The 21,873-nt window shown below is 38.0% G+C and overlaps 1 pseudogene; it reads right to left on the bottom strand.

Annotated features, from left to right (window-relative positions):
* Nucleotides 1-6,060: 6,060 nt before the first annotated feature.
* On the bottom strand, nt 6,061-8,055 carry LOC125106863 (RNA-binding protein EWS-like; annotated as a pseudogene).
* Nucleotides 8,056-21,873: the final 13,818 nt, after the last annotated feature.

Raw genomic sequence — 21,873 nt, 5'->3', positions numbered from 1 at the left:
TCCAGCTAGGCTATCATTGAAAATAGAAGGAGAGATTAAAAGCTTCCAGGACAAACAAAAACTGAAAGAATTTGCAAACACCAAACCAGCTCTACAGGAAATATTGAAAGGGGTCCTCTAAGCAAAGAGAGACCCTAAAAGTAGTAGATCAGAAAGGAACAGAGACAATATACAATAACAGTCACCTTACAGGCAATACAATGGCACTAAATTCATATCTCTCAATACTTACCCTGAATGTTAATGGGCTAAATGCCCCAATCAAAAGACACAGGGTATCAGGATGGATAAAAAAACAAAACCCATCTATATGTTGCCTACAAGAAACTCATCTTAAACCCGAAGACACCTCCAGGTTTAAAGTGAGGGGGTGGAAAAGAATTTACCATGCTAATGGACATCAGAAGAAAGCAGGAGTGGCAATCCTTATATCAGATCAATTAGATTTTAAGCCAAAGACTATAATAAGAGATGAGGAAGGACACTATATCATACCTAAAGGAACTGTCCAACAAGAAGATCTAACAATTTTAAATATCTATGCCCCTAACGTGGGAGCAGCCAACTATATAAACCAATTAATAACAAAATCAAAGAAACACATCGACAAGAATACAATAATAGTAGGGGATTTTAACACTCCACTCACTGAAATGGACAGATCATCCAAGCAAAAGATCAACAAGGAAATCAAGGCCTTAAATGACACACTGGACCAGATGGACATCACAGATATATTCAGAACATTTCATCCCAAAGCAACAGAATACACTTTCTTCTCTAGTGCACATGGAACATTCTCCAGAATAGATCACATTCTTGGTCCTAAATCAAGTCTCAACCGGTATCAAAAGATTGGGATCATTCCCTGCATATTTTCAGACCACAATGCTCTGAAGCTAGAACTCAATCACAAGAGGAAATTTGGAAAGAACCCAAATACATGGAGACTAAACAGCATCCTTCTAAAGAATGAATGGGTCAACCAGGAAATTAAAGAAGAATTGAAAAAATTCATGGAAACAAATGATAATGAAAACACAACGGTTCAGAATCTGTGGGAACAACAAAGGCAGTCCTGAGAGGAAAATATATAGCAGTACAAGCCTTTCTCAAGAAACAAGAAAGGTCTCAGGTACACAACCTAACCCTACACCTAAAGGAGCTGGAGAAAGAACAAAAAAGAAACCCTAAACCCAGCAGGAGAAGAGAAATCATAAAGATCAGAGCACAAATCAATGAAATAGAAAACAAAAAAAACAATAGAACAAATCAACGAAACTAGGAGCTGGTTCTTTGAAAGAATTAATAAGATTGATAAACCCCTGGCCAGACTTATCAAAAAGAAAAGAGAAAGGACCCAAATAAATAAAATCATGAATGAAAGAGGAGAGATCACAACGAACACCAAAGAAATACAGACAATTATAAGAACATACTATGAGCAACTCTATGCCAAAAAATTTGACAATCTGGAAGAAAAGGATGCATTCCTAGAGACATATAAACTACCACAACTGAACCAGGAAGAAATAGAAAGCCTGAACACAGACCCATAACCAGTAAGGAGATTGAAACAGTCATCAAAAATCTCCAAACAAACAAAAGCCCAGGGCCAGACGGCTTCCCGGGGGAATTCTACCAAACATTTAAAGAAGAACTAATTCCTATTCTCCTGAAACTGTTCCAAAAAATAGAAATAGAAGGAAAACTTCCAAACTCATTTTATGAGGCCAGCATCACCTTGATCCCAAAACCAGACAAGGATCCCATCAAAAAAGAGAACTACAGACCAATATCCTTGATGAACACAGATGCAAACATTCTCGCCAAAATACTAGCCAATAGGATTCAACAGTACATTAAAAGGATTATTCACCACGACCAAGTGGGATTTATTCCAGGGCTGCAAGGCTGGTTCAACATCCGCAAATCAATCAATGTGATACAACACATTAAGAAAAGAAAGAACAAGAACCATATGATACTCTCCATAGTGCTGAAAAAGCATTTGACAAAATACAGCATCCCTTCCTGATCAAAACTCTTCAAAGTGTAGGGATAGAGGGCACATACCACAATATTATCAAAGCCATCTATGAAAAACCCACCGCAAATATCATTCTCAATGGAGAAAAACTGAAAGCTTTTCCGCTAAGGTCAGGAACACGGCAGGGATGTCCGTTATCACCACTGCTATTCAACATAGTACTAGAAGTCCTAGCCTCAGCAATCAGACAACAAAAGGAAATTAAAGGCATCCAAATCGGCAAAGAAGAAGTCAAACTATCACTCTTTGCAGATGATATGATACTATATGTGGAAAACCCAAAAGACTCCACTCCAAAACTGCTAGAACTTGTACAGGAATTCAGTAAAGTGTCAGGATATAAAATCAATGCACAGAAATCAGTTGCACTTCTCTACACCAACAACAAGACAGAAGAAAGAGAAATTAAGGAGTCCATCCCATTTACAATTGCACCCAAAACTATAAGATACCTAGGAATAAACCTAACCAAAGAGACTAAGAATCTATACTCAGAAAACTATAAAGTACTCATGAAAGAAATTGAGGAAGACACAAAGAAATGGAAAAATGTTCCATGCTCCTGGATTGGAAGAATAAATATTGTGAAATTGTCTATGCTACCTAAAGCAATCTACACATTTAATGCAATTCCTATCAAAGTACCATCCATTTTTTTCAAAGAAATGGAACAAATAATCCTAAAATTTATATGGAACCAGAAAAGACCTCGAATAGCCAAAGGAATATTGAAAAAGAAAGCCAAAGTTGGTGGCATCACAATTCCAGACTTCAAGCTCTATTACAAAGGTGTCATCATCAAGACAGCATGGTACTGGCACAAAAACAGACACATAGATCAATGGAACAGAATAGAGAGCCCAGAAATGGACCCTCAACTCTATGGTCAACTAATCTTTGACAAAGCAGGAAAGAATGTCCAATGGAAGAAAGACAGCCTCTTCAATAAATGGTGTTGGGAAAATTGGACAGCCACATGTAGAAAAATGAAATTGGATCATTTCCTTACACCACACACGAAAATAGACTCAAAATGGATGAAGGATCTCAATGTGAGAAAGGAATCCATCAAAATCCTCGAGGAGAACACAGGCAGCAACCTCTTCGACCTCAGCCGCAGCAACATCTTCCTAGGAACATCACCAAAGGCAAGGGAAGCAAGGGCAAAAATGAACTATTGGGATTTTATCAAGATCAAAAGCTTTTGCACAGCAAAGGAAACAGTGAACAGAACCAAAAGACAACTGACAGAATGGGAGAAGATATTTGCAAATGACATATCAGATAAAGGGCTAGTGTCCAAAATCTATAAAGAACTTAGCAAACTCAACACCCAAAGAACAAATAATCCAATCAAGAAATGGGCAGAGGACATGAACAGACATTTCTGCAAAGAAGACATCCAGATGGCCAACAGACACATGAAAAAGTGCTCCATATCACTCGGCATCAGGGAAATACAAATCAAAACCACCATGAGATATCACCTCACACCATTCAGAATGGCTAAAATTAACAAGTCAGGAAATGACAGATGCTGGCGAGGATGCGGAGAAAGGGGAACCCTCCTACACTGTTGGTGGGAATGCAAGCTGGTGCAACCACTCTGGAAAACAGCATGGAGGTTCCTCAAAATGTTGAAAATAGAACTACCCTATGACCCAGCAATTGCACTGCTGGGTATTTACCCTAAAGATACAAACGTAGTGATCCGAAGGGGCACGTGCACCTGAATGTTTATAGCAGCAATGTCTACAATAGCCAAACTATGGAAAGAACCTAGATGTCCATCAACAGACGAATGGATAAAGAAGTGGTATATATACACAATGGAATACTATGCAGCCATCAAAAGAAATGAAATCTTGCCATTTGCGACGACATGGATGGAACTAGAGGGTATCATGCTTAGCGAAATAAGTCAATCGGAGAAAGACAACTATCATATGATCTCCCTGATATGAGGAAGTGGAGATGCAACATGGGGGGTTAAGGGGGTCGGAGAAGAGTAAATTAAACAAGATGGGACTGGGAGGGAGACAAACCGTGACTCTTAATCTCACAAAACAAACTGAGGGTTGCTGGGGGGAGGGGGGTTGGGAGAAGGGGGGTAGGGTTATGGAGATTGGGGAGGGTATGTGCTATGGTGAGTGCTGTTAAGTGTGTAAACCTGGCGATTCCCAGACCTGTACCCCTGGTGATAAAAATATATGTTTATAAAGCTGTAAAAAAAGAAAAAAAAAAAAGAAAGGATGAATACCCAAGTTTTGTAGCAACATGGACGGGACTGGAAGAGATTATGCTGAGTGAAATAAGTCAAGCAGAGAGAGTCAATTATCATATGGTTTCACTTATTTTTGGAGCATAACAAATAGCATGGAGGACAAGGGGAGATGGAGAGGAGAAGGGAGTTGAGGGAAATTGGAAGGGGAGGTGATCCATGAGAGACTATGGACTCTGAAAAATGATCTGAGAATTTTGAAGGGGTGGGGGGTGGGAGGTTGGGGGCACCAGGTGGTGGGTATTGTAGAGGGCACGGATTGCATGGAGCACTGGGTGTGGTGCAAAAATAATGAATACTGTTATGCTGAAAAAAAAAAAAGAAATGGGTAGAAGAAAAAAATGTCCTTTATTTTGAGTAGAATTCCAAAGTCCCACTTATATTCCCTAACTTTCTTCTATAGCAGTTTGTTTTAAAACTGAGGTTAGGTGAGGTAAAATTTGGGAGAAGAGAAACAGGGACGGGGATGGGGATGGAGGTATTCTATAAAGGGTATTCTTACTTTTTTGGTTTGTTTTACTAGTCTTCCATCTTCTTACTTCCTAGATTCCTGATTAGATTAGAATGATGATTTCCCAAGGTACACTGAGGTGTCCCCAAGGCACCGTGGCAAACTCTTCGGGGTGCTGCCAAAGAAAAATTGCATCCAAAAGTATAAGGGAGACTTTATTCATTACCACTGCAACAGGGGGAGAGATGCTGAACTCAACTCCGCTGAAGCAAAATGCAGGAGGGTTTCTAAGTGTTATGGAAGGCTAGCGGAAAAGTACTGAAGGACATTAAGGGGATTGTTGGTCAATGTTGATTAGGCCATCCATGTTTTCTAACTGATGGATAATGAAGTTAGGCTCTCATCCCCCAAAAGAGACTGGGAGATAAGGGCACTGTCTTTCTGGTGATTACATTTTAAAAGGATGGCTCCCAGCTACTTGAGAAAGACATTTCTGGCTTATAAAACCGACAAGAGGCTTGGAGAAGATTTACATCTCAAAGGGGCAAAAAACTTGAAATTGTAAGTTTTCTAAAGTAAATGCTCTGAATAAAGGGAAGTCAGATTCTATAGCCAGAAAGAAACTTGCCTAACATTTAGTCAACCTAAGGGGCATGTAAAGACATTCTTTGTCAGCACCTCATAATATATTTTTATATGCAAAAAAACCGCCAGTATCTCCCAGATACCACACTGACTACAACTATTATATTGTTTTTACATAATTACTTTTGACTTAGGGCATGACATGGAAAATTACTAAGACTTTAAAGGCACCATAAAATGAGAATTTATGAATCTCCAGATTCGAACAAATAATGAAAGGGTATATAATCAGATGTTCTGTATTTAGCAGGAGGGGACTACTACTATGTTGGCAAGATACCAGGATAACACACAACTCTTTTTTAAAAAGTTGGAGTTTAAAGGATAACATATTTATAGAACTAATTCTCCCCCCCCAATTTAACTTGTTTTAATGTTTCTTCACAAATGGTGAAAAATACTAAAGTACAAGTACAGACAAGGAAAAATCATAATGTTGTGGCCAACATTATAAATATGGAATTATAAATTTAAAACATTAATTCCATAAATATGGAATTATAAATTTAAATTATAAATTTAAAACATTATGTTTTAAAACAAAAAAATTAACTATAAATTTAAAACATAATTTTAAATTATAAATTTAAAACATTAAAACATTTTTCTGGTTTTAAAAAATAAATCTCATAGTCAATGCAGCTCTGTGAGGTCTGTGCATCTAGTAGGGCCGTCTCTGAGTTCCTGATGGTGCTCGCCTTTATCCATTTTTCCAGGTCCTCCACGCCCACCTTTTCTTCCTCTCATCTGTTTCATCAAAGGTCCAGGGGGCCTGCCAGGGCCGCGCCATCTTCCTCCACCAAAGCCACCTTGGTCTATGCCCTGGCCACCATGGAAGCCCCCTCTGTCTCCACCACGGCCACCTTTGAACATCCCACTGGGACCACTGTGGTCCATGTGGCCATCTCTTTCGCCCCATATATCACCAGGGCCACCTCTGACATGGTCACTGCCCTGGGGTGGAAAGGGTGGTGGAAGGAAGCCTTCAGGCTTCAGGGCCTTACACTGGCTGCATTCTGTTCTCCAGGTGAAGTTCTGGTTTCCACAATCTGGACGGGGGCACTGCCAGTCTCTAGCTTGGCGCCGGATATTTCTTCCTCCAGATGGGTTCCCTTGGGAACCCCGGGGCCCTTTTGGGGGAAAGCCACCTCTGTCTCTCCTCCATGGTCTCCCATGTGACCCATGGGGCCCCCAGGATCTCCTGGGCCCCCGGACCTGCACGAAGTGGCAGCAGCATTCATCTGCCCTCACAGGGTGGCATGCCACCCCGCAGGCTGTTCCTTGGAGGCTTCTTCTGAGCAAGAGAAAACTTCAGCTTGCTCCCTTGAAAATCTTTCCTATCAAACCACTCCATGGCAGCCTTGGCAGTTGGTGAGTCTTTATAGGACACTGTAGCATCACCTTTGGGCTTTCCTGTTTCCTTGTCCAAATAGATATGGATCATGGGTTGTCCGGTTCTCCTGTTCATCTTAACTCCACACTGCTTAAAGATGTCAGCCAGATCACCTAGAGTCACATTATCATTTAAGCCTTGCACAGAAATTGCACTGTTGTCAAGAGTCTTCATCTGTATGTACAGGTGGGCCTAGACCAAGATCTGGTCCTTCATCCAAGGTTCCACCAGGTTTATTGAAGTCACCTCGCTCTCCAGCGCCCATTCCACCACATCTTCCTCCCCGCCCACCTATGCTCATGCCTCCATGATCAAATCCCCCTCTTCCCCTGCCCCAGTTATCAGGGCCACTCATGCTCCGGTTTTCTCCTAGTCTGGAAAATCCTCCAGACTCCTGCCCATAAACATCCATGCTACTAGGGTGGTCCTGTTGGAATGAACTCTGCTGCCCATAGCTGCTGCTCTGTTGGCTATATTGACTTGGTACCTGCCTGTAGGATCCAGTTTTGCAGGGGATAACTAGTGGGTGGCTGCTGTCCATAGCTGCTTTGTTGACCGTAGCTACTCTGCTGTCCATAGCTGCTTGGCTGCCCATAGATGTTCTGCTGAGAATAACTGCTCTGATCATAACTAGTCAACTGTGTAGAGGAGTAGCTGGTGGGAGGATAAGATGGTGGTGCTGTGACTAGTTGCATGGAGAAGCTCCCAGGTACCTGGGGATAACTGTAGTTACTTCGTCCATATCCTAGGCTGGGCTGGTTGTAACCCCCTGTCCTAGATTGAGGTTGACTAGTCTCAGCAGGTTTGTTACCATCCTGTGGTCTTGCAAGTGCGGTGGCTGCCGGCTGCTGCCCATAGGCTGGGTAAGCAGGCTGAGTGCCATAAGCAGACTGAGCTGCATAGAAGGCCTGGGTAGTAGTGACCATAGCAGTGGTGGTATCATAAGCACCACTGTCGTACCCCTGGACAGGCTGACTATATGCCTGGGGGGTAGTTGGAGTAGTATAACCAGCAGGAGGCTGTCCATAAGAAGTTGCATAGGCTGTCTGCCGATAGGTAGCAGTGGTCTGAGCCTGGGTATAGCTGACATGAGTGGGCTGTCCATAGGTTCCATAACTTTGCTGGCCATATGCCTGGGTGGTCTGTGCATATCCTTGAGTGGGATGGGCAGTGTATGCACTGTAACCCTGCTAGGCTGCAGCTTGGCTGTATGTACTGTAATCCGTGGACACCATTTTCTCTCCTTTCTTCACATTTTCTCAATGTCTGTCTCCTTCTCACTTTCCCTCTTATAGAACTAATTCTTAAGACAAAGTTGTATGAGAAGCTTTTCTGTCTTTTTTTGTTGTTGTTGACTCAGTCTCTTACAATGAGGATAAAAGACAATGATAGAAACTTTTCTGTCAGTCTATATAGACGAGTCATGGAAGGATCCTATTTCCTCACATATTCTATGCACCCACTCTGTTCACTTCCTCTTATTTGTCTTTTCCCTTGGCTGATTTTTAAATTTAAGTGTATGGATATTTTTACTGAGTGTCATCTCTGCTTTCAAAGTAGTCTTAGCTTCAAAACACTTTCTGGAAATACTCTTTATGCCCAAATAATATTTGTTTACTTATATTAACTAATGTAAATGACTCTCTAGTTTAAGTTTTCAGTAATAATCCATGAAAGATATATTTCTAAAGTTCTCAAGGACTACTGAAGGGTTCTTTATAAACTATGTTTTAATTGCATACATAATGAAGCATATACATTACGTACCTAAAAGGACTCCAACAAAAGGAAATTTTCTACCAATTATTTATTTTATGAAAGGGATCAGCAAAGGAGATAGAGAATCTAAGTTCAGAGAATTAAATGGAAAAATATATCTATAGTATGGCATTATGGAATTAGTGGAAGAAATCAAGTTAAATGAGATTGCAAAGGATATATGCTTATCATCTATAAAAAAATAACCAACTAATGATTGTGATGAGAAGAATTTAATGGGATACTAGGAACAGAAACCAAATTGTCATTGGTGAGGAATAATGTGAGAAGAGGAAATAATGAGAGAAAAGTATGAATAGTTCTTCCCAGAAGTTTGACTTGAAAGGTCAACTATTAACTAAAGCTTTAACTGAATGAAGAATTAGAGTTAAAGGAAGCTGTAGGGTATTAGGTGGGCATAATTAAATGTTAACTGGAAGAGACCAAAAGAAAGGAAAAAGTTGAAAGATTGATATAGACATATATGTAGCCTATACTCTATAATGTGTAGATCTATCTTCAATAACAGAAACTTGAAAAAAGCTATATTTAATATATTTTCTATATCTCACTGAGATTTGTAAGATAATAGAATAGTCTAAGGTATTTATAAAATAATAAGGGAGGTAGAACTTAGAGAGTTGATGAGAGTGGAGCAATTTAAGAAAATACACTGGAGACACTGGATAGAAATGGATTAAGAAAACAGTACTGAAACAGAGTGGAGATTAAGGACACAAGAATTTAAGACCAGTCTTCATAATTTTTTAGAGATTTTATTTATTGATCTGAGAAAGGGAGAGAGAGGGGGCATGTACACATGAGTTGGGGGGCTGGGGTAGAGAGAGAAGAAGAAGCAGACTCTGTTGAGCAAGGAGCCAGACTGGGAGCTAGATCCCAGGACCAAAACCTGAGTTAAAGGTAGACACTTAACTGACTTCATCAGTCTTCATAATTATCTGATTTTTCCCTAGCAGGGCTCAGCAACTGTGTTATCTATTGCTATGTAACAAATTACCCTAATACTTAGTAGCTTCAAATAATAAGCTATTATAATGGATCAGGTATCTGTGAGCAGGTTAGCTCTACAGTTCTTGCTCAACATGTCTCATGAAGTTACAATCAAACTATAGTTCCTAAAGACATGATGAGGGCTGAAGGATTCACTTCCAAGTTCACTCACATGGCTGTTAAAAGAGTCTCCATATAGTTACTCATGACATGGCTTCCCCTAAGTCATGAGAGAAAGACAGAGCTAGAGAGAATCAGAGGTTAACAGTGCCTTTATAACCTTGGAGTTACATACTACCACTTTTGCAATATACTGTTTTTCACACTGACCGATCTTGCTCCAGTGTGGAAGGAGGCTTCATGCCAAAAGCTACAGATCATTCGGGGTCAATTTGAGATTGGCTACTACAGTAGGGGCAGAAAAGAGAATGCTGTCAAATTCACAGATGAATGATTTTGTCAAGTGGTAGAATAGAAGGATATTGGAAAAGTGAGTTAAGAATATTGAAAAATTATTGGGTAAGCTGTTGGGATATGAAATTTGATCTGTAAATGAAAGAAAGTAAAGGATCTAGTAGGTAGGAAGGAAGTAGAGGAATACTGGGGTTGGATAATAACAGTTAGATAACTAAATAACAGCATTAGATAATCTCAGTAGGAGCCTGAAATCATTTTCAGTTATTATTTCAAGTCCCAGAATGAGAAGGAAGAAACACTGTTGGTCAAAATGATATGAAGAGAAGATATTTGGAGATGATTGGAAAAGGAACTGCTCAGTCAGGATGGCAGGTGACAAGTGTGGAAAGAAAGACCATAAGTTCTAAAATATTTATTATATTAGAGGAAGTGATGAAGAGTTCAAGACAAAGATCCCCATCTTTGGGAGTGTTTTTAACCCAGTGGACTAAGTCTCAGAAAACCAGTGTTTAGCCTTTCCCTATTCAAGTGAATAAGTGAATAAGCTTAGAAAGCATAAAGGTACAGAAGTCGAGGTCACAAATTAAGTGTTCATTGGATGTAGGACCTGAAAAGACTTCATGGAAAGTCATTTCCTCATCAAGAAGCTATTTTTCAACTAAAAACAAGAATGAAGAGCCAGAGGATTTAGGGAAAATTTCAGAGAGCGTGAATTCTAGGACAGGGCGGAAAAATAGGACTAAGGGTAGAAGACAGGAGCTAGGTGGAATATGATGATGATGTAAAGGCTGTCAGATTGGGGGATGCTCAAAGGTTGCTTAAGATGTAAGATACATTGTACTTAACTGACTATAAAATTAATAAGAAAATTAATTCTAGCATCCCACCAGTCCACTGGTGTCTGAGGATAGGCTTTGTGGTAGCCTATGTAGCCTACAGATCTCTCTGTAGCCTGTCAGGCTTCAGCTACAGCCCTGGAGTACTGGAGTGTTCTAAAGAGGTTCATCTTGGTAGTGAATCAAAAACTCTAATGTTTCAGGATATAAATGAAGATACCATACAGTGTTTGATGGTTTGCACAACTAGCATTTCTGCAACAATGGATGAGCTGGTAGCGTGTGGTAATATTGTTTGAAATGGATGTGAAGCTGAGTAGAACGACATATTCTACACAATAGATGTTTGGAATGGAGGGACTCATATAGCAATACTATGAAATGATGATTCATTTATGAAAGCTGTAAGATTTATTGATTCTACCTATGCAATTTGAAGCAATTGCAGAATTTTTATGAAGCAACTAACATCCATTGAGCTTAGTTTCTTACTGTCCGCTCTATTATTTTTGCTAGAGGTGGTGGAAATGGAGACATGAAGAGAAGGAATTGACTAATTTTCTTCATTTAAAGGGTTTTTTGAGAGTTCTATTTCTATTATAACACCAGTTCTTTAGAAAGCCATTCAGTAGCTGATAGGTTTGTAAACAGTGAATTTCTTTTTTGTTGATTTTTTAAAAACTTTATTTTATTTTTTCAGTGTTCTAAGATTCATTGTTTATGCATCACACCCAGTGCTCCATGCAATACATGCCCTCCATAATGCCCACCAACAGTGAATTTCTTAAGAAAATATATTTAATTCATATTTGTGTTTTCAGTGCCTAATATAGCATCTATCCCACAGTAGGTGCAGAAGGGATATTCTTTTTATTGTAGAACTTAAGAAACAAAACCTGAAGTGAATGTTGCCCAAAGTTACCAGTAGTCACCTTAAAAGCAAGAGAAAGAGAGATAAAAACTTTACTGTAGATTTTGCTGACTTGGTATTTATCCACTGTACTTATATTTTTCTATGTATGTGTTTTTCTGTCAATTTAGCTTTATTTTGCTTTGAAGATTCAATTCCACCAAAGCAATTGAAAACTGTTCCCACTTAATTAGGAAAGAGCTATCTGAATCCTGATCCCCACCTTGAAAATTGTCTCCTAATTTCTTTAAAGATAAATACAAACACATCTGAAGATTTTATTACTATCATTTTGCTATTATCAGTAATTACTTACATTAGTAAAATAACTGAGTTCAGGTAAACCTGTATGAAAAAGTTTGGCAGTTCCCTGGGTTTATCTCTCTTCTATTAATTTTCCTCATTTCATGAAAATTTCTAGTGTTGCAAACATAATAGTGATATAAATTAAATGAAAATAGGTTGCTGATTGTTTGGGGACTTGTATTTTTCAAATCTTAATGGTCACTAAAACAAATGCACACTGATGAATTTCTCTTTACAAACTGTTTTCCATGCATCAGTATTTCTATCCTTCTGACCACCCTCAGTCCCCGGCTTGGAATTTCAATAGGAAAATAAAACCTACAAAATGAAAACGAAAATCAATCTTCTTTTATTTAGGAACAAATTAAATTCCCCTTCTAAAGTAATGATTTTTACCTTAAAGCAGTGATAACTATCTTGTTGCTCTGTCAAGGTTTCTCACCTCCTTATCTTACAACAGTTAACCTTAATAATCCCCTCACTTTCAAGCTCTTCCTGACTTATGGCTCTTTAAGCACTTCTGTTAAGCTTGATCGTTTACTTACACTTGGCCTCTAATGGAGTCAGTGTCACTTTGAGGATTGTAAATGGATTCTGCTGAAAATCAAGTTCTTCAGACACTCTAGAATTAATGTTTTTTTTTTTTATACCTTCTGGTAATTGATATCTATGTTAAATGGATTTTTACCCTGAGTTTGTAGCTTCCTCTGAGCAAAATGAAAGGATACTGAATTCTGATTTCTTTTCAGTCTCCCAATATTTGATAACATCTAATAAACATCTTAATAAACATATAAGTAAGAAGATATGGTTCCATAATGGCAAACTTAAAAAGTATTTCCATATAGAAATTATATTTTTAGAATCTCAAGGCAAATTCCATCCTTAGTCATTTTATGTAAGTCAATAGGTCAGCTTTTATCCTAATCCTCTGTAATATTTCCAATATTCTATAATTAAGTCTAAACATTAAAAAATTATAGTACTACTTATGTGAATGACATGTATTTTAGAATATTCACATTTTTTTTTTTGCAAACAGTAATACCCTTATTTTCCTATTTGAAGATAAGGAAAGCTTTTCTAGGTTAACTTTAAACTTTATCATTGGCTATTTATTTATTTATGACTCTATATTTATAAATGATTCCTTTAATTGTCTTGTTTTGAAAAGGAAATATCTTCTTTATTTTATCCCTCAGGAACTTTCTGAGCAGGTCTTTAGGTAACCAAATCAAAGGAAGTATGGTTGTAACAAACTAAGAATTGTTTTGATTTTATTTTTTCCTTTGGACTCCCCATTAATTAAAGGCATTTGAGACCATACTATGTCAAAAGCAAATACAGCAGCACTTGCTATTATAGAAAATAAGTACTATATGGGCTAAATACTCTACCAAATATTTTTAGTATTCTAACTTGTTTTCTCTTCACAACAATTCTGTGAAAAAGGTAGTATAAACCTTATTAAGAGAAGACGAAATAAATTCTCAGAAAGGTTAATTTTCTCAGTATTACCATGACTAATAAATGCTAGAACAGGAATTCTGACTCAGATGCACTGCATGTTATATTTATAAATACTGTTCAAATAGGCAAGGTGATGATGAGGAAAAATACAAATCCTAAATACAGAGAGAATCTCCAAAGTAGGCAAAGGCTTCTTTCCATCAAGCTCAAGGAGATTGTTACCTTGCTTTTAAATAATGAATCAGGGCAAGTTGAAAGCACAGCTTCTCTTAAAGATTGAGTAAATATTTGCTTTATAGCACATCACCATTCTTTAATGTTAGGAAAAAATATCGCTTTATCAGTACATAATGACTTCTAACTTTTATTATATTGCATATTTCTTAAAAATACCCATTACTACCACAGATTTATGAAAGAGATAGCAAAAGGGCATAATTATTGTAATGGAAATGAAGACGGCAGGATGGGAGAGAGGTCTGCCATGGAAAATATATATATTCACCTGCCTGTGCTTTTTTTTTTTTTTTTGCCTATGCTCTTACACAAGTACTGAAAATGCACCCTGATTTCGTAAATGATTTAAAGAGATCTTTAAGTGTCTATGACATCACTGTTGATGTTACAGATAAAAAGTATTATGAAGCTATCAATTGTATTCTAAATCAAGGCTAGGAAATGAGAGTCAATGAAATATATTTAGAATCTGTTTCCTATGGAGGACAGAGAACAAAGGAGTAAAACTGAAGAATGAAGGTTGACTAAGCGCTCTTCTACCCGTTTATTTCCTATAACCTCACACACAGTCTAAATTACAGTCATACTATACTTTATGACAAAACATAATGTAAGGGAATAAGATATATTTACAATGAGTAGAAGTAGACTGAGTATTACCTTGTTTTATATTCTACAGTGTTGTCTTCAAGATGTGTATTCTATCACAATTCTCATCTCTGCTTTATGATGACAGAGCAAATAGGCCAACTGGTATCAGCCTTTCAGCTATGAATGAAAGTAACATTGACTTGTGTCTCATTCATCTTTCTGTAAGAACACAAAAAAGCTGCATGAAAACTCTGCAGTGGCTCTTCCCATGACTAAAAGTGGGGAAAATTTCCTCAAAATTTGGAATTATATTTGGTACTCTCTACATGGCAGTAAACTTTTATCTTTTCTGAGAGATTTAGTAAAAATGAATATAATACATTATAAATATATACCTAAATATGCATACTAATACAATATAAATTATTTCACTGATATCATTATAACTTCAACTTTATTCAAAACTATCTTTATTCATTCTAAGTTGAAATTCATTAGTAATGATGAAATTGAAACTTTATGTAAATTTTATACTTGTTTATAGTTGTTATTTATACCTAAGATGTTTCCTCCATAGATCAGTGAAATCAAATGATATTTTCTGAATTATCTCATGGTATAATATACTGTTCAAGAGGGAAATGCTGGAGTCAAATTTCCTGAAATTGAATCTTAGCACCATAATTTATTTACTGAGAGACCTTGGCCAATTTACTTAATCTCCCTATTCTTAAAATTTCCCCAATTTTTATCGAAGTATGATAATAAGAATACCTGCCTTACAGAGTTTTTATTAGCATTAAGTTTCCAAATACATATAAAGAACTTAAAACAAGACTGAGTTTAAAGTAAACACTCTAGACAGTTTCTAATTCTGCAATTATTTCCATCTTATTCTATGCTATATACATTGACATACATTTAACTATGTGCTATACTCATTTATACACATTCAGTGAGTTATATATTAGACATTCCTATATATCTGGTTATACTATCAATAGTCTATACTTTTATAAATTCAACTACATGACATGAGAGAGACTGAGAATTTCTAAATCTGTCTTTACTATTAGAAAAGAGACTAAGAACTAAGAGCATGCCTAGCATCTTTATGGTTATGATAGATTTAGGCTGAAAGGATGACTATGTTGTTGAATTAATAAATTCCATGATTAAGACACACAGAAGAAATTCAAAATGAATTCCTAAGTTGATCAACTATATGTGGTTACTGACTGTTGCATTTGTTAATCACAACCATGTCCCCATCCCTATAAACATAAGGAAACATAACCTTTACACAGCATATTTAAAAAAGTGAATTAAAGGAAAAGAAGAGATAGTTAACTACATAGAAGATATTTGTCCCCAAACAAGTAGATGTTAGATAAATCTAGATTTTAAAGAGGGAAATGTAGGCTAGAAATCTAAGGAAGGTTAAGATGAAGTTTGTAAAATAAATGAGCTATTGGAAATTGACATGGACAGGACAGTATAAACATAAAAAGAAACATAGGAGATGACATTAAAAATTTGAGTTGTTGGAGGGAGGGAGTCAAGATGGTGGAGAAGTAGCAGGCTGAGACTAAATCAGGTAGCAGGAGATCAGCTAGATAGCTTATCGAAAGATTGCAAACACCTACAAATCCAAAGGGAGATCAAAGAGAAGAAGAACAGCAATTCTAGAAACAGAAAATCAACCACTTTCTGAAAGGTAGGACTGGGCAGAAGTGAATCCAAAGGGATGGGAAGATAGACCGCGGGGGGAGGGGCCAAGCGGCAGAGCAACGGAGCACAAAATCAGGACTTTTAAAAGTCTGTTCCTCTGAGGGACATCACTCCAGAGGCTAAACCGGGGTGAAGCCCATGTGGGGTCAGCGTGGCCTCAGGTCCCACAGGGTCACAGAAGGATTGGGGGTGTCTGAGTGTCACAGAGCTTGCAGGTATTAGAACGGGGAAGCCGGCTACAAAGACAGAGCTGAGGAGTGAGCTCTCAGCTCGGGGTTACCTTGAACCAGTCACAGGCTCGGTGAGCTCTGAGCGTGGCCAGAGGCCAGGGAGACTGGAGTAAATGGGCACTATTCTCTGAGGACGAATTGAAGAGTGGGGCCCCAAGCTCTCAGCTCCTCTGGGCCAGAGACTGGGAGGACACCATTTTCATTCCCGTCCTCCAGGAACTCTACGGAAAGCATTCAGGGAACAAAAGCTCTTGAAAGCAAACCCGAGCTGGTTACTCAGCACGGCCCCTGGTAAGGGCGGTGCAATTCCGCCTGGGGCAAAGACACTTGAAAATCACTACAATAGGCCCCTCCCCCAGAAGATCAATAAGAAATCCAGCCAGGACCAAGTTCACCTACCAAGGAGTGCAGGTTCAATACCAAGGAGAGTAGCGGAATTCCAGAGGAGGTGAAAGCAAAGCACAGAACTCATGGCTTTCTCCCCATGATTCTTTAGTTTTGCAGTTAATTTATTTTTTTTTCTATTTTTTTCTTCTTCTGCTAATATTTTTTTAACTTTTACCCTTTTCTTTTTTAACATTTTTAAACTAGTTTATCTAATATATATATATATATTTTTTTTTTCTTTTTTATATTTTTTCTTTATTTGTTTTCTTTTTTTAATTGTTTCTTTTTTTTTTCCTGAACCTCTTTTTATCCACTTTCTCCCCCCCCCCCCCACGATTTGGGATCTCTTCTGATTTGGTTAAAGCGTATTTTCCTGGGGTCTTTGCCACCCTTTTAGTATTTTACTTGCTCTTATCTGGACAAAATGACAAGGTGGAAAAATTCACAAAAAAAAAAAAGAATAAGAGGTAGTACTGAAGGCTAGGTACCTAATCAATACAGACATTGGTAATATGTCAGATCTAGAGGTCAGAATGACAATTCTCAAGGTTCTAGCTGGGCTCGAAAAAGGCATGGAAGATATTAGAGAAACCCTCTCGGGAGATATAAAAGCCCTTTTTGGAGAAATAAAAGAACTAAAATCTAACCAAGTTGAAATAAAAAAATCTATTAATGAGGTGCAATAAAAATTGGAGGCTCTCACTGCTAGGATAAATGAGGCAGAAGAAAGAATTAGCGATATAGAAGACCAAATGACAGAGAATAAAGAAGCTGAGCAAAAGAGGGGCAAACAGCTACTGGACCACGAGGGGAGAATTCGAGAGATAAGTGACACCATAAGACAAAACAACATTAGAATAATTGGGATTCCAGAAGAAGAAGAAAGAGAGAGAGGAGCAGAAGGTATATTGGAGAGAATTATTGGAGAGAATTTCCCTAATATGGCAAAGGGAACAAGCATCAAAATCCAGGCGGTGCAGAGAACCCCCCTCAAAATCAACAAGAATAGGTCCATACCCCGTCACCTAATAGTAAAATTTACAAGTCTTAGTGACAAAGTGAAAATCCTGAAAGCAGCCTGGGAAAAGAAGTCAGTAACATACAATGATAAAAATATTAGATTGGCAGCAGACTTATCCACAGAGTCCTGGCAGGCCAGGAAGAGCTGGCATGATATATTCAGAGCACTAAATGAGAAAAACATGCAGCTAAGAATGCTATATCCAGCTAGGCTATCATTGAAGATAGAAGGAGAGATTAAAAGCTTCCAGGACAAACAAAAACTGAAAGAATTTGCAAACACCAAACCAGCTCTACAGGAAGTATTGAAAGGGGTCCTCTAAGCAAAGAGAGAGCCTAAAAGTAGTAGATCAGAAAGTAACAGAGACAATATACAGTAACACTCACCTTACAGGGAATACAATGGCACTATATTCATATCTCTCAATAGTTACCCTGAATATTAATGGACTATTGCCCTAATCAAAAGACACAGGGTATCAGAATGGATAAAAAAAAAAAACCATCTATATGTTGCCTACGAGAAACTCATTTTAGACCCGAAGACACCTCCAGATTGAAAGTGAGGTGTCTTCACTTCTTCGATATTCACTATTTTTCTATATAGCCAACTATATAAACCAATTAATAACAAAATCAATAAGCACATCAACAATAATACAATAATAGTAGGGAACTTCAATACTCCCCTCATGGAAATGGACAGATCACCCAAGCAAAAGATCAACAAGGAAATAAAGGCATTAAATGACACACTGGACCAGAGGGACATCACAGATATATTCAGAACATTTCATCCCAAAGGAATAGAATACACATTCTTCTCTAGTGCACATGGAACATTCTTGAGAATAGATCACATCCTGGGTCCTAAATCAGGTCTCAACCAGTATCAAAAGACTGGGATCATTCCCTGCATATTTTCAGACCACAATGCTCTGAAGCTAGAACTCAATCACAAGAGAAAATTTGGAAAGAACCCAAATACATGGAGACTAAACAGCATCCTTCTAAAGAATGAATGGGTCAACCAGGAAATTAAAGAAGAATTGAAAAAAATTCATGGAAACAAATGATAATGAAAACACAAAGGTTCCAAATCTGTGTGAAACAGCAAAAGCAGTCCTGAGAGGAAAATATATAGCGGTACAAGCCTTTCCCAAGAAACAAGAAAGCTCTCAGGTACACAACCTAACCCTACACCTAAAGGAGCTGGAGAAAGAACAAGAAAGAAACCCTAAACCCAGCAGGAGAAGAGAAATCATAAAGATCAGAGCACAAATCAATGAGATAGAAACCAAAGAAAAAAAAAATAGAACAAATCAACGAAACTAGGAGCTGGTTCTTTGAAAGAATTAATAAGATTGATAAACCCCTGGCCAGACTTATCAAAAAGAAAAGAGAAAGGACCCAAATAAATAAAATCATGAATGAAAGAGGAGAGATCACAACGAACACCAAAGAAATACAGACAATTATAAGAACATACTATGAGCAACTCTACGCCAACAAATTTGACAATCTGGAAGAAATGGATGCATTCCTAGAGACATATAAACTACCACAACTGAACTAGGAAGAAATAGCCTGAACAGACCCATAACCAGTAAGGAGATTGAAACAGTCATCAAAAATCTCCAAACAAAAGCCCAGGGCCAGATGGCTTCCCGGGGGAATTCTACTAAACATTTAAAGAAGAACTAATTCCTATTCTCCTGAAACTGTTCCAAAAAATAGAAATGGAAGGAAAACTTCCAAACTCATTTGATGAGGCCAGCATCACCTTGATCCCAAAACCAGACAAGGATCCCATCAAAAAAGAGAACTACAGACCAATATCCTTGATGAACACAGATGCAAACATTCTCACCAAAATACTAGCCAATAGGATTCAACAGTACATTGAAAGGATTATTCACCATGACCAAGTGGGATTTATTCCAGGGCTGCAAGGTTGGTTCAACATCCACAAATCAATCAATGTGATACAACACATTAAGAAAAGAAAGAACAAGAACCATATGATACTCTCCATAGATGCTGAAAAAGCATTTGACAAAGTATAGCATCCCTTCCTGATCAAAACTCTTCAAAGTGTAGGGATAGAGGGCACATACCACAATATTATCAAAGCCATCTATGACAAACCCACCGCTAATATCATCCTCAATAGAGAAAAACTGAGAGCTTTTCTGCTAAGGTCAGGAACACGGCAGGGATGTCCATTATCACCACTGCTATTCAACATAGTACTAGAAGTCCTAGCCTCAGCAATCAGACAACAAAAGGAAATTAAAGGCATCCAAATTGGCAAAGAAGAAGTCAAACTATCACTCTTTGCAGATGATATGATACTATATGTGGAAAACCCAAAAGACTCCAGTCCAAAACTGCTAGAACTTGTACAGGAATTCAGTAAAGTGTCAGGATATAAAATCAATGCACAGAAATCAGTTGCATTTCTCTACACCAACAACAAGACAGAAGAAGGAGAAATTAAGGAGTCAATCCCATTTACAATTACACTCAAAACTATAAGATACCTAGGAATAAACCTAACCAAAGAGGCTAAGAATCTATACTCAGAAAACTATGAAGTACTCATGAAAGAAATTGAGGAAGACACAAAGTAATGGAAAAATGTTCCATGCTCCTGGATTGGAAGAACAAATATTGTGAAAATGTCTATGCTACCTAAAGCAATCTACACATTTAATGCAATTCCTATCAAAATACGATCCATTTTTTTCAAAGTAAATGAACAAATAATCCTAAAATTTTTATGGAACCAGAAAAGACCTCGAATAGCCAAAGGAATATTGAAAAAGAAAGCCAAAGTTGGTGGCATCACGATTCTGGACTTCAAGCCCTATTATAAAGGTGTCATCATCAAGACAGCATGGTACTGGCATAAAAACAGACACATAGATCAATGGAACAGAATAGAGAGCCCAGAAATAGACCTTCAACTCTATGGTCAACTAATCTTTGACAAAGCAGGAAAGAATGTCCAATGGAAGAAAGACAGCCTCTTCAATAAATGGTGTTAGGAAAATTGGACAGCCACATGCAGAAAAATGAAATTGGACCATTGCCTTACACCACACACGAAAATAAACTCAAAATGGATGAAGGACCTCAATGTGAGAAAAGGAATCCATCAAAATCCTTGAGGAGAACAACGGTAGCAACCTCTTCGACCTCAGCCGCAGCAACATCTTCCTAGGAACATCGCCAAAGGCAAGGGAAGCAAGGGCAAAAATGAACTATTGGGATTTTATCAAGATCAAAAGCTTTTGCACAGCAAAGGAAACAGTTAACAAAACCAAAAGACAACTGACAGAATGGGAGAAGATATTTGCAAACGACATATCCGATAAAGGGCTAGTGTCCAAAATCTATAAAGAACTTAGCAAACTCAACACCCAAAGAACAAATAATCCAATCAAGAAATGGGCAGAAGACATGAACAGACATTTCTGCAAAGAAGACATCCAGAGGGCCGATAGATACATGAAAAAGTGTTCCATATCACTCGGCATCAGGGAAATACAAATCAAAACCACCATGAGATATCACCTCACACCAGTCAGAATGGCTAAAATTAACAAGTCAGGAAATGATAGATGCTGGTGAGGATGCAGAGAAAGGGGAACCCTCCTACACTGTTGGTGGGAATGCAAGCTGGTGCAACCACTCTGGAAAACAGCATGGAGGTTCCTCAAAATGTTGAAAATAGAACTACCCTATGACCCAGCAATTGCACTGCTGGGTATTTACCCTAAAGATACAAACGTAGTGATCTGAAGGGGCACGTGCACCCGAATGTTTATAGCAGCAATGTCTACAATAGCCAAACTATGGAAAGAACCTAGATGTCCATCAACAGACGAATGGATAAAGAAGAAGTGGTATATATACACAATGGAATACTATGCAGCCATCAAAAGAAATGAAATCTTGCCATTTGCGACGACATGGATGGAACTAGAGGGTATCATGCTTAGCGAAATAAGTCAATCAGAGAAAGACAACTATCATATGATCTCCCTGATATGAGGAAGTGGAGACGCAACATGGGGGGTTTGGGGGTCAGAGAAGAGTAAATTAAACAAGATGGGACTGGGAGGGAGACAAACCGTGACTCTT

Source organism: Lutra lutra, chromosome 8 (genome assembly GCF_902655055.1).
Source record: "Lutra lutra chromosome 8, mLutLut1.2, whole genome shotgun sequence".
Taxonomy (NCBI): Eukaryota; Metazoa; Chordata; class Mammalia; order Carnivora; family Mustelidae; genus Lutra; species Lutra lutra.
Note: the sequence above shows the minus strand (reverse complement) of the source record. Positions and strands in the feature narration are given on the sequence as shown.